The following is a 12,433-nucleotide window of genomic DNA, read 5'->3' as shown; positions in this document are numbered from 1 at the left end:
ACTGCTAGCATCCAGTTTTAAGTACAGTAATGTGATAGGGCAATGCCAGCAGTGTGTTTGGCAGTGTCCACTATGTACTTACCTCTGTGCTTATTGTGCTTCAGCTGTGGAGACTCTCTTAATTATTTTTATTTTAAACACTTCATGAAAAAGCTGACCTCATTAACACGTCAGAGCTTTGTTTAGTAGTGCTCTCTGGTTATTATGTTGTTATTCTCTCTCTTCCGGCTTTCAGAATTTTGCTGTTCTTAGGCTTTTTTGAAATGGACTGTAATATTTACATTTATTGAATCTTTTTAGAGATGTAAGATACTCACTTGCCTTCTCCTGGCGGTTGTACACCCTGCAGTTCCCTGTGGCACTTTCATTTGACTGTCTTGGAGTTCCACTGGTTCTTCTGCCTTGCCCCTCCTTTCCTGTGATTTGTTACATCCATGGCAGAGCTACAGCACTCTGTAACTTCCAAAAGATTTAATCTCAGTTGAGCACTTGCAATTGTGCAATCTCATGTGTTCAATAAACTCCCCACTGGAAAGGCTTCTCCCATAGTGTAACGCTGACTTGCTATTTATTAAGAAACACCTTGATTTTTCAAATTTCTCCCAGGTTATGGGTATCCTAAAGGTTTGTGTGGCAAGTAATTTACTTGGACGTGATGCTTCTTTAGAAATAACATTCCTTGTGCTTGCCACTCTTACTTGAAATCACTGTTATGCAAAGCTAAATAAGGGGAAAAAGACTAGTAAAGAAAGGGTTAAGGTTCTGATTAAAACACGGAAACAAACATACAAACACAAAGCATAGAAACAAGAAAATCCAATTTCAGTATGTACATTGTTCTAGCAGTCACTTATAGCTTGCCTCCAGGAATCAAGGAGCCAGTACAGGACCAGGATCAGGATCTATTTCTCTGCTGGGTTTTTGCCTGACCCTGCCCAAAGGATGAGGGACTTCCCAATGTGAGAGAGGCTAAACCTCTGAGCATTTCTTTGGACTGTCTCCCTTCCCTTGCTTCCTTCAATTTAGAGGCAATTCCAATGTATTTGAATTGTATTCCAATGGCAGTTTGACCAAACAGAACTGTTTATATGAATGCAACTGAATTCTGTTTTCTCTTGCCTCAAATGGAATAATCTCTGAGATGCAGTGATCCTTTGATGCACAGTCATTTCCAAACTTAGATTTCCCTTCCTACTTAGAAAGTCAGTTGAATTATAACTTGATTTAGGTCTCCATTTCCCAAGCAGTGTAACTTCTTTTATGAACTTATTTTCATGCCTTTTTAAGATCTCATAAATTACGTATAGTAAAACTGTCAACTGTACATCAGACCCTAACCTCATAGCTTGTGAATAATGGATTGCTTTATTCATAGGATTCAGACATGAGATGCCACTAATAATGATGATCAGTTTAGGGTCTGGAGCATTTTCTAAAATAAATTCATTCTTCCTACCTCCTCACTTCATCATATCAGAAGCTTTGCAACTATCACAGTAACTTCCAACTCTAATTCCCTTAGCCATAGTTAATTATAGATACCCTGGCAGTTGCAGAGTTATTTATTCCAGGGTCTCTTGATCATGAACAGACTAATCAGAGGTCTTCTGGGGGACCTTTCACTTTCAGAAATATTGCTTTTAAAATGTCAACTCTTATCATCAAGGCTGTGTTGGTTTTGTTTCATTTTTGTACTGCAGAGTACAAAATTCATGAAACTGCTCATTTCTGCAAAGTGGAACATTTACATTTAAATTCTGATGTCCCCTTGTCACTAGCTTTCAATTATCTTCAAAATTAGAAAATACTGTCTAATAATTTGAAATACGCTTATTTAGTTGGGGGATAGGTACCCTGTTAAAAAGTTGTGCTTTACACATTTCGCTGACTTAGTTTTTTTCTGGTTGGCAATAAAGGCTTTCCCAACATGCTTATAGTAACTGACAGTCCTTTGGTGGAGTGTGGGAACAGAGTTTGTAACATTCATTGTACAGAGAGTCAACAAGACTGTTCTTATTTTATATTTTTTCTCAGATAACTGTAACCACTAATTTATTTTTGTGTTTCAAAAACATCACAAGATTTTATTTTTTCTTTGAGGGGAATCAGTCCTCTACTTCTTACCTGGCTTGTATTCCTGCCAAGACTGGTGGCCCTCTGGCTTGAGCAAAGCTGACCCCAAAGTCTGATCATGATCATGATGCTGGTTTGTCTTTGCTGTAACAGGAGGGAGTCAGAGTGCTTGGTACCTCAAAGGAAATATACAGCACACTTCATGTTGACACTGTTATTATGGCTGGCATATTTTGATCATCTCATTTTCTTTGATACTAATGTACAGTAAAGTGTGAACATTATCTTTAAGCTGCAATCTGATCTTACTGAGCTTTATGTGCAGCAAAGGGCAGTGGATTTTCTCTTCGGCAGCAACATGAACAGCAGGAGCTCTGGAAATTGTAGTGGCAACAGCAGCTTCTGTTGTGACAGTTTGCTTGTAGGTCACCATGGTGAGAATGTATCTGAGTGTTGGGGTTTTTTTCCCTGTCCAGACACTAATATAATTTCTAGAACCCAGAATAGCTTATATAAATTATTACCCTGGTCATGAATTATATTCATGCAGATATACTAACAAGAAATTTTCTTTTTTAGGAGAGATTTAATACCTAGACAAAGGATTTGACAATACTTTTAAAATCTTAAAATGGTTGTTTTGTTGGTATATAGTTGGGAAAAAACCCCAAACACCATTAATTGAAAAAAAGGGTAATAAGCCACAAAGTGGCACCTGGCCTACATAGTTTTGCTTTTCTTTGTGAAGATTCATTATATGCTTATTTGTTTTAAAACTAAAAGTGTTAATTTTTTAACTGTGGATACTGAAAGACAACATGGGATGTGCCTGGATTTTGCATGCAGAAAGCAAAGCTCTTTGCTCAGTGCTTAAAATTGAAATAGCTGTAATGTGACAGCATCTGACAGGGGCAGCTTTGATGGTCAGGTACAACATCCACCAAACTACCCTACAAAAATGCAGAAAATAAATAACTCTTTTTCTCTCCTTGAATGTGGGGCTCCATTTGGAGTCAGTGTTATCCTTCCTGTCAATCCTACTCATTATCTTTACCTCCCAAGCTGGTGTGCAGCCTGTTGATCTTACTGGAAGAGTTGGCTGTTGGCAGCTCTTTAACTGAGCTACCACCAAGTGTTTCCATTAGCAAGTTCACAACAGTCCCATCTGCAGCTCTGGCCTGCTGGGCCACTTCTCCTGGGGTTGTGCACCACTGGCATGGATAGCAACAGCACTGTGTAGTCATTATGAGATTTAAAAGAAGGAGGCCCTTCTCTTGCCACAAGCTGAATTTTCTTTGATTGATTTCTTGTCACTTTTCCTTTCTACTTTAACTGGCATTCATCAGTTGCATGCATGTATAAATTACTCAACAGCCCCGGCTGCAGTTCAGCAGAACCCTCAGGAAAAGGTTCAGTGGCCTACTGGACTTGCATGAAGTTTCTGTCAGAAAACCTTTTCCCCCCTTCAGTCTTAAAAAAAAAAAAAAAAATAAAAAAAATAATGCTTCTCAGGACCTGTTTTGTTCATTATTAGTATTTCAAATATGTATTAGGGCTCCCTTTCACACGGCACAGTTTGGTTGCTGGTGTTTTTCCCCTCAGAAGGACGGTGAGTCACATCTATTCCAGTTTAACAGCTCCTCTGATCTTAACAGAATGCCCTCAGCAGAAACATCCTTGAATAATACAGACCACTCACATAGATCAGATTGCTTCTGCCTGATGCGTTGCCCCATTCCAGGCAGCTTCACTTACCCATGAGAACAGTGTGTGCTACAAGCCCCCACTCTCACTGTGGTCCTCAAGCTGTTATTCTTCCTCAGCAATGGGGACGAAGAGAGATGACAATAAATGGAAATGTGGGAAGCTATTTTTAAAGTGCCACTGATTTTATGTGGGAAGGTATTTTTAAAACATCAGCGATTTTATGAAGAAACCTTTGCCACTCTCCCAGGTAATTACTTCTCATAGTTACAGTAAGGAAAGGTAAAATATTAACAGTATTGATAATTAACAATAATGAATTACTTGAATTAAAGTAATAATAATTCCAAATTAATTAGGAAAATATCGCAAAGATTAAATAGGAAGCTGTTAACTTTTCATTAGATTACTATTAGAGACTATCGTTAGGAAAGAAGCATAAGTGGGCAGCAAAAAGAAGAAATGGAATTGCATTGACAGTAAGAGATCTCAGTTAATATCTGCATATTTCAATGATAAACTCTTCAGGCTTATTTTTACTCTCATACTTACTTTTAAATTTTCATTAGAATGGTCTAATAAAACATTGTGTCTGTGCAGCATTTGAAACACCTTTGAAAATTGTGAGGATATTGTTACAGAATTCATCTATTTTATGGAGCTTAAAAGCAAGCTTGTTAGGCAAACTCTGTTGTCTTCTTCAATAACGTATGTTTAAAAGATGATAACACAAATATATTTACATAAATATTTTATGGTTGACATGCTTAAGCTTTTGGACTATCTTAAAACATACTAAGCTCTCTTAAAATACTTCAGTTAAAGGTAGAAAAGATAATCTAAAGTCCAAATAGTCAGTGAAGAAGAAACCAGGGAGTAAAAAAAATGAAGACCCATTAGAGATGGTGGATGAGAGTAGTCTAAGCAAAAAGTGATATTCTAACACCAAAGCAACAGTTTAACATTTTTTGACTGGAACAGGAGACATCTCAGCAAGAAGTTAACAAAACTAATACTTCTGATCTGTGTCCTGTGCTATCTACAATACTGCATTGAGCTCTGAGCTTCCCAGTGGCAGAGAAGAAAAGTGTGAACACATGCTCACAAGTTACTGGGTTATCCAGGCAAATTATTCCTTATCAGCAAGGATGCTATGGCAGCCTATCATAGCTGAAATGAACATGTTTTCCTTCGGCAGCTGGGTGTGCTGGGAGCACACACAAAGACAGCTATTACAGCTTGTCTGTGGCATAGTAACTTATTAAGCCATGCTAAGTCATGGCTTAATTACAAACTGGCTTGACAGCTTGTGGCTGTCTGTCCCTACCCAATTTAACAACATGAACAAAGCTGAAATGAAGGCAACAGAAATAATCATGGTACATCAACCCCTTCAGTTTGTTACATCTCAAAGCCAGCTCATGGCTGCCTGTATGCATCTCCGAATAAGTGCTTCCACACTGCCAATTAAGTGCCTGTGTGAAGGCACTTAACCTGTTGCCCAGTCACACTTAAGACTGCATTTGTCATTCTAATGCTGAAGCTGAATGACATTTCATATCACGCTGTGATAAACTACCATATTCTGTCTTTCTTTGTCATCTTTTTGAAGTTATAAGCTCCCAGCAGCTAGAGGAAATTTCTGATGCTAAGGTCTTGCTTTTATACTCCTGAGGTTAACTGTATTTCTATTCCTCCATCAGTTTAAATGTATGTGGTTCCCTAGTTTTCCTTACTGTTGGTACCCCTAAGCACTGGGCCATTTACAAATTCATCCCTCACACTTTCATGTATCAGTGTCATTAAGGAAAATATCTAATAGGTTTAAGTCCAAAATTTATCCTGGGCACTGGGGGAGTGTGGGGGTTGTGATGGTAGGAAGAAGAGAAAACAACCTTTACTCAGATGCCTCATTTCTGATCATTATATTTTGCTTTATCCTCTATGGATAATCCATCACCACCATTAGTCTCTGGTACTGCTCTTCTAATTCCTGTCAGCTCCTCCCTTATCTAGAAGTGAAACGATACTTTCAAAGGAAGATTTTAGGTTAATCTGGTAAGGCCTACCTTTAGTAAACAAACATTATGCTTTCTCACTTCCTGATATACTTACTTTTAAAAGTTTATTGCCAGACAAATTACTTAATTTGGTAGGATTTTCTGACTTCTGGAATGGGCATTATCTATTCTTTCTGCCCAGAAGCTTTACTTTCTTCTTATATGTAAAGCTAGCAATTTATTTCCCTCCTAGTTATTAGCCATCCTGCCCTCCAGCCCCATATTCAAGATCTCTACCTTTACCGAAAATTGAGGCAAAAATACACATGTAGTTTCAAAATCAGGTTTTGACGATTTCAAAACCCCATTTCTTCCTCAACGGAAAGCAACATCACTTCCATCTTACACTATTATGTCACAGCTGGATGACACCTTGCTCTTTTTTCAGATGTCATATACCATAAATCAACATGATTTTCCAGATAAATTTTTCCTTCCGTCTCCCACTTACTGATGTTTTAGATCCTTCCCGAACCAGACCTTTTTTTTGTTTCATGCTCTCCGCTTATAATTCTTACTCCTCTCTCGATGCCACTACTTTTCCATTTATGCTTTGAAGCTTCTACCTCAAAACCATTTTGCCTTCTGTGAGATACAGGATCCCTGTCATTTGGTTCCAAGGTACCTAAGGCTTCTTCCATGTTCAAGTCCTCACTATACAAGATGATTTTGTTGCCAGGTCTCTTCACTTATCATACTTATCAGTTTCCCTTTCTGAAGCTGAAAACATTCTATTTTCTTGCACCCCTACCTTTCATCACACAAGTTGTGATCACTGACTCCAGGGTTGTTATTTACCATCAGGCCTTTGAGGGCATATTCCAAAAACACCCAAAAGCATTACTTTTTACAGGCTCACTGGTAGTTTGGAGGAGAATTTAATTTGCTACAACAGTCCAGAATGTCTGGCCCCAACTACGAGTATTCCCCAAATTATTAAATGAGAATTTGAAATCTCAATGTCTAATTCTTTGAACTAAGCAGTACAATCTCTTCAACAATATGGAGTTTTCTAACTACCTCCAAACTTTTCACCTCAGGTCTGGAATGAGCTCAGGGCCCTCTTCTCTCAGTTAAAACCTCCAACCATCTTTTCCAAAAATATACAGGAACTAAATTTTGAGTAGTTTTATTATTTACCTTTTATTTGCAAAACATTGCTTCTCTAACACAGAATATTGCTACACACTTTTGTTTTTACTTCTGTATTTGCTCAACCACAAATTCCTTCTAATCCACATGTTCTGGTTAGGAACTGAGTTTTCTTTTATCACAAGGAGGGCATCCTGAACTGTTTTCTAGAATTCCTCCATTTTTTCCACCAAAGTACTGGAAATAGTATATCCACTTTTCAATTATTTCATTTTGACACAGTAACATTACTTTTCTTCATTTGTCTGTATCTGTCCTTTTTTCTTAGCTACATCCTACATTCTTCCTATTCCTCATTGCTGTATTAACAATGGGGAATTAGTCTTCCTCTTGTTGAGCAAAACCAAGGCAAAATATTACATGAATCTTTCAAAATTTTCTCCATTTGTTTCTTAATGTGAAGATGACCTTATTGTCTGTGGTGACTTCCTTCCTTTCTTCACAGATGGTGTAATCTAGAAGGGGTACACAGACAAGTGCTGAAGAGCTAACTGCTGTTGTTTAGTGAATTAGTTTCCATGGGAAGTTTACTCAGCTGAAAATGAGTTTGTTTGCTTTGCAGATAAAAAAGTAACCATGTACCATGAACATTGTCAGTGTCTGAGAATGCCTTCCTATGAAATCAGAGCAGTCACAATTTGTCAAACTAGTATGGAGGCCAGTTAAAACACCAGATGCTTACATGCCTCAGACAACCAGCTAACTTTTAAAAACCAGAGGTAAAAGGTGAGATAATGACATGAAAACACTGCCAGATCAAGTAGCTTCCCAAAGGTACTGATTTTTGGCAGGACCTGGTTTATAGCTCATTAATTGGAACATTAAACAAATTTAATTATTGCTATTCGTTAACAGATACTGCTAAAAGGACAAATTGCCTCCAATAACCCATAACAATAGAACATTAAAAACTGGCAACTTTAAAAACCCAGTAGAAGAACCCACCTTCATTCCTCTTTAGTGCAGTATCAAAGCTGTTTGCATATTACCTTTATCCTATACTATCTATTTCCCGTTTATTACCATTTCTATAGTTCATAGTTATTTTCATCACCACTAAGAATAAAATGGGCATTGCATGTATTAAAAAACGTCGACTTTTTCAGGCATGCACACATCACTGTTGATCCAACACACAAGTATTCCCACAAATATCCTGTCTTGGTAATCTTAAACAAAGCTTAACTGGAGCCAGCCATGAAATGGCATAAAATCCCTGGATTAGCCATTAACTCCGCATTGCCACATACAAACCATTATTTCACCTACTTATTACTTCACCGCCCGCCCCTGCTGCCTGTCACTGCTGCTTGCTTCTTGCCACATACACCTCTTGAGCAATGCCAGCTTTGAGTTTTAGCCCACAGAAACCAGCCAGATATGCACATTTTCTACTGATTAGGAATGTGCTCTTTACGCTGGGTTATGGACTCGTGTTCACAGTGTAGGTTTTCAGTTAATCTCTAACACTTAAGCAGGTCATGTTTGAACAGCAGTAGGGGGTATAATTTATTACTTTAGAGAGAATGTAGGGTAATATTTATCATTTTGGGAAGAATATTCCCAAATTCCCAAAAGAAATGCTGAAAGAATTGTAAAGGTTGTGCAGCTAGTGAGATGATATGGATAGCAAGTAATTTATTTTTTCTGAATTTGTTATAAAACCGTATGTGAAATGAGCCAAAGTGAAAAAAAGGGGATCAGAACCCCTGTAAAACTTAGAAGCAAGGAGAAAGATAGGGTCAGAAAGTTAAACGACAACTGAAAGCCTAATTTGTGATTTCTTGCGGTATTTCTGTACATTTTTGTTTTAGTTGTTACTGGGGAAAAAGCAGCTGCTACAGTAAATTAGAGAGAAGAGTCAGTAGTAGCTGAGTATACAATGTACATACTGAGCAAAATTATCTACTGCTACCCGGGGTATCTCTCTGGCAGGTGCCCAAGAATCAAAGTAGAGGATGCAAACAGGGACATGATAAAATTACAGCCCAGTTCCATACCTGCTGAAATTTGTGCAGGATATACCATTACTTCAAAGAGTGTCAAGCTCTCAAAAAATTCCTGGTGGATCTCTTGAAATAAAAACAGTTTCAAAAAAAAACAAGAAATATCTAGACTAAGTAAATTTTGCATTCATCAACCCTAAGATACAGCAATTTTAGCCAGGTTTGTCCTTGCTTTAATAATATATTATTTATATTTAAATGACTATAATGAGATATAAGGGAAAGGAAAGGAAAGGAAAGGAAAGGAAAGGAAAGGAAAGGAAAGGAAAGGAAAGGAAAGGAAAGGAAAGGAAAGGAAAGGAAAGGAAAGGAAAGGAAAGGAAAGGAAAGGAAAGGAAAGGAAAGGAAAGGAAAGGAAAGGAAAGGAAAGGAAAGGAAAGGAAAGGAAAGGAAAGGAAAGGAAAGGAAAGGAAAGGAGAGGAGAGGAGAGGAGAGGAGAGGAGAGGAGAGGAGAGGAGAGGAGAGGAGAGGAGAGGAGAGGAGAGGAGAGGAGAGGAGAGGAGAGGAGAGGAGAGGAGAGGAGAGGAGAGGAGAGGAGAGGAGAGGAGAGGAGAGGAGAGGAGAGGAGAGGAGAGGAGAGGAGAGGAGAGGAGAGGAGAGGAGAGGAGAGGAGAGGAGAGGAGAGGAGAGGAGAGGAGAGGAGAGGAGAGGAGAGGAGAGGAGAGGAGAGGAGAGGAGAGGAGAGGAGAGGAGAGGAGAGGAGAGAGAGGAGAGGAGAGGAAAGGAAAAAGATCCTAGCTATGTCTTGAGTCCCAAATCATAAGGACACTGCACAGTTAACTAGGTTGATTGGCAGCTGGGCCTGGGCACTCAAATTAGCTTGCCTGTGAGCAAGTTTTCTATGACAGAAGGGTAACCGCAGTCTCAGCATTCTGGCTTTTTCTGAACTGGCTCACGAGTGCCTGTGCTGAGGCAATCTAGGTTTCATTCTCATTCAGCTCTATCAACTGGTAGGAAGCTGTGGGAAGCAGCACTGGCACACAGGGGTGAACTATCCCATCTTTGCGGTGTGCAGTAGATGCATTTGAACCCACAGAAAGGAAGGCTTCGGCTCTTAGAGCCACGGTTGCATCAGTCACCTGAGCAAAAAAGCACCCTCAGAGCTCTGTGCAACGATTTCCTAAAGCGAGTGGTGGTGCCGATAACCTGGGAGGTAAAAGCTGCATAGCATATTCTGCACTGTGGGCGTAACTCCAGAGGCCCTGGAAAAAGAACCCCATCATGTGTCTATGTGGAAGACCGAAAGAGAATTTCAACTCCAGAAAAAAAAGTCCCGTGTTTTTCAGAGTCTGTTCCTTTTGTAAACACTCCAAGAAATTAATAGATGAATAAATAAAAATGCTATACAGTGTTTTGAGTCGTGGTCTCAAGCCCTGCCAGCGATGTGTGTTCATTAATCCGATGTGTCAGTGTGTGGGGAGGAAACACCTCAGCTTGAAGAAAAGGACAAGGGCATCAGCGAACTGTGGTGTGGGAATTAGTATGCCATTTCTACAGACGGCACATTAATGTCTGGGTTCTCGGGAGTGTAAGGCAAGGGTATCCCTACCAGCTTTCCAGGGAAGCCTATAGGGTACCACTGCAGCAGTTGAGCCGCCATACAGAGCTGTAAAGTGAGGAGCGGGTCCCTCTCCAGCGAGGTGACCCGCAGCTGGCTTCAGACAGCCGTTGACTGAGAAAGGTGGGAATAGCACGGGATTACGAGGGATCAGACAGATTTTCATGTTCTTTCCTGAATAAACAGTTTTGGTTTGGGGCAAGAAAGAAAGCGAAGGGCAGGCGAGCCCAGGCAGGGTGTTCATTACGGCCTCCCGCGGCGGGGCTGTCGCTGCAGCCGGAGCGGCCGGCGGCGGGAGCAGCTGCCCATTCCTGCGCTTCCCACCTGCCGTGACTCAGGGCTGAGAGATTTAGGGGTGACCTTATCGCCTTCTACAAGCACCGAAAGGAAACCGTGGGGGTCGGCTTCTTCTCCCAAGCAAGCAGGGACGGAACGAGAGGAAATAGCCCCAAGCTTTGTCAGGGGAGGTTTAGGCTGGGAATCAGGAAGAATTTCTTCACAGAAAGAGATTAGACATTGGAATGGGCTGCCCAGGGAGGTAGTGGAGTCACTATCCCTGGAGATGTTTAAGGGAAGCCAGCATGTAGGACTCGGTACCATGGTCTAGTTACATGGTGGTGTTCGGTCACGGGTTGGATTCGATGAACTCAGGAGTCTTTTTCAACCTAATCGATTCTGTGATTCAGTGATTATACTCTTCAGGCGACCCCGGTGTCAGCAGGGCTCGGTGGAGTACCAAGGGCGACCCCGAGACGCCTCACTCGGGCACCCGAACGGGGTCGCGGACCCGGGAATGCAGAGGACCGAGCCACCTCCAGCCTCACTCTTCGGTGCGGTAGCACCGGTGGCACCGGGACCCCCGGTAGCCCCAGCAGCCCTGACCGGCGGCGACGGTCACCCCAGCTCCCAGCTCCCGCCTCCCGAGCCGTGCGAGGCGAAGCAGCTCCCGCCGGGGGTGGCAAGCCCCACCCCTCGCGGGCGGGACACCTGCTCCCGCGCGCTCTGATTGGCTTGCGGTGATGTAATCGCGCGCACATACGGGTACTCCCCACTGCCCCCCGTGGGGCATGGGGGAGGTCGCGCGCCTCTCGCCCGCCCCGCGACCAATCGCCGTGCGGAGCGGCTCGGCGCGCGGGCTGGGCCGCGCTCTGCTGCCCCGCCGGTCGAGCTTGATTGGCAGGGGAGACGGCCAATCAGAAGAAGGCACCCGCGGGTCGGTGCACGCCCCCTTGTCGAAGCAGCGGCCGGGGCGAGAGAGGCTGCGGGAGTGCGGCGCTGGGAGCCAATGGCCTGCAGGCAAACCGCGCCGCCGGGAGGGAGGGGATGTGGCGGCGGGAGGGAGGCTGGGAGGGGCGAAGGCGCTCGCTGACAGCCGCTTCCGTCAGTCCTGCCCGAGCCTTCGAGGCCGGAAAAAAAAAAAAAGTGCGGAGACAGACGGAGTCCGTGCTCCGTCGTCTTGATTGACGAGAGCCACAGCCAATAGTAACCAAAGCAGGCGGGGGTGACCCAATCAGAGAAAAGCTTTTGGGCTGGGCCTAGGTGTGAGCGGCGAACGCATCTACTAATGACAGCGAGGAAGGGCTGTGCCGACGGGGCCGACGGCCAATGGTCAGTGGGATGGGGCGGGCGGGGCGAGCCTGGCCCCGCCCGGTTCTCCCGAGCGCTGTGACGCGGGCGAGGGGACGGCGGCTCCAACATGTCCGCGCTGCTGGCGGCGCTCCGAGTGCGCGACCGGGCGGCGGCGGTGGCCGGCGGCGGCCAGCGCGGGGCGGCGCGCGCCTGAGCCCGAGCCAGCACCGCCCGCACCCGCGCCGGGCCCCGCAGCGCCGCCGGGCGCCGGGGGGCACACAGGTAGAGAGAGCAGCCGGGACAGAGCGGGG

General features: G+C 43.2%; 1 protein-coding gene across 18 annotated transcripts in view; it reads left to right on the top strand.

Moving 5' to 3' along the window:
* The first annotated feature begins 11,586 nt into the window (after positions 1-11,586).
* Positions 11,587-12,433, top strand: part of PPM1B (protein phosphatase, Mg2+/Mn2+ dependent 1B) — a 69,595-nt gene continuing 68,748 nt past the window's right edge. For 4 of the 18 annotated variants that reach the window (XM_086878422.1, XM_086878423.1, XM_086878433.1 and 1 more), the window contains exon 1: positions 11,745-11,849. The gene's annotated coding sequence lies outside the window, so the exon portion shown is untranslated. Of the gene's footprint in view, positions 12,162-12,218; positions 12,405-12,433 lie in introns of those variants that run through there. The other 14 variants (XM_086878429.1, XM_086878434.1, XM_086878420.1 and 11 more) reach the window with 8 other exon arrangements.

This window comes from Cyanistes caeruleus, chromosome 2, assembly GCF_971803275.1.
Source record: "Cyanistes caeruleus chromosome 2, bCyaCae1.hap1.1, whole genome shotgun sequence".
Lineage (NCBI taxonomy): Eukaryota > Metazoa > Chordata > Aves > Passeriformes > Paridae > Cyanistes > Cyanistes caeruleus.
The sequence above is the reverse complement of the archived record's forward strand: the minus strand, read 5'-3'. Positions and strand labels throughout refer to the sequence as shown.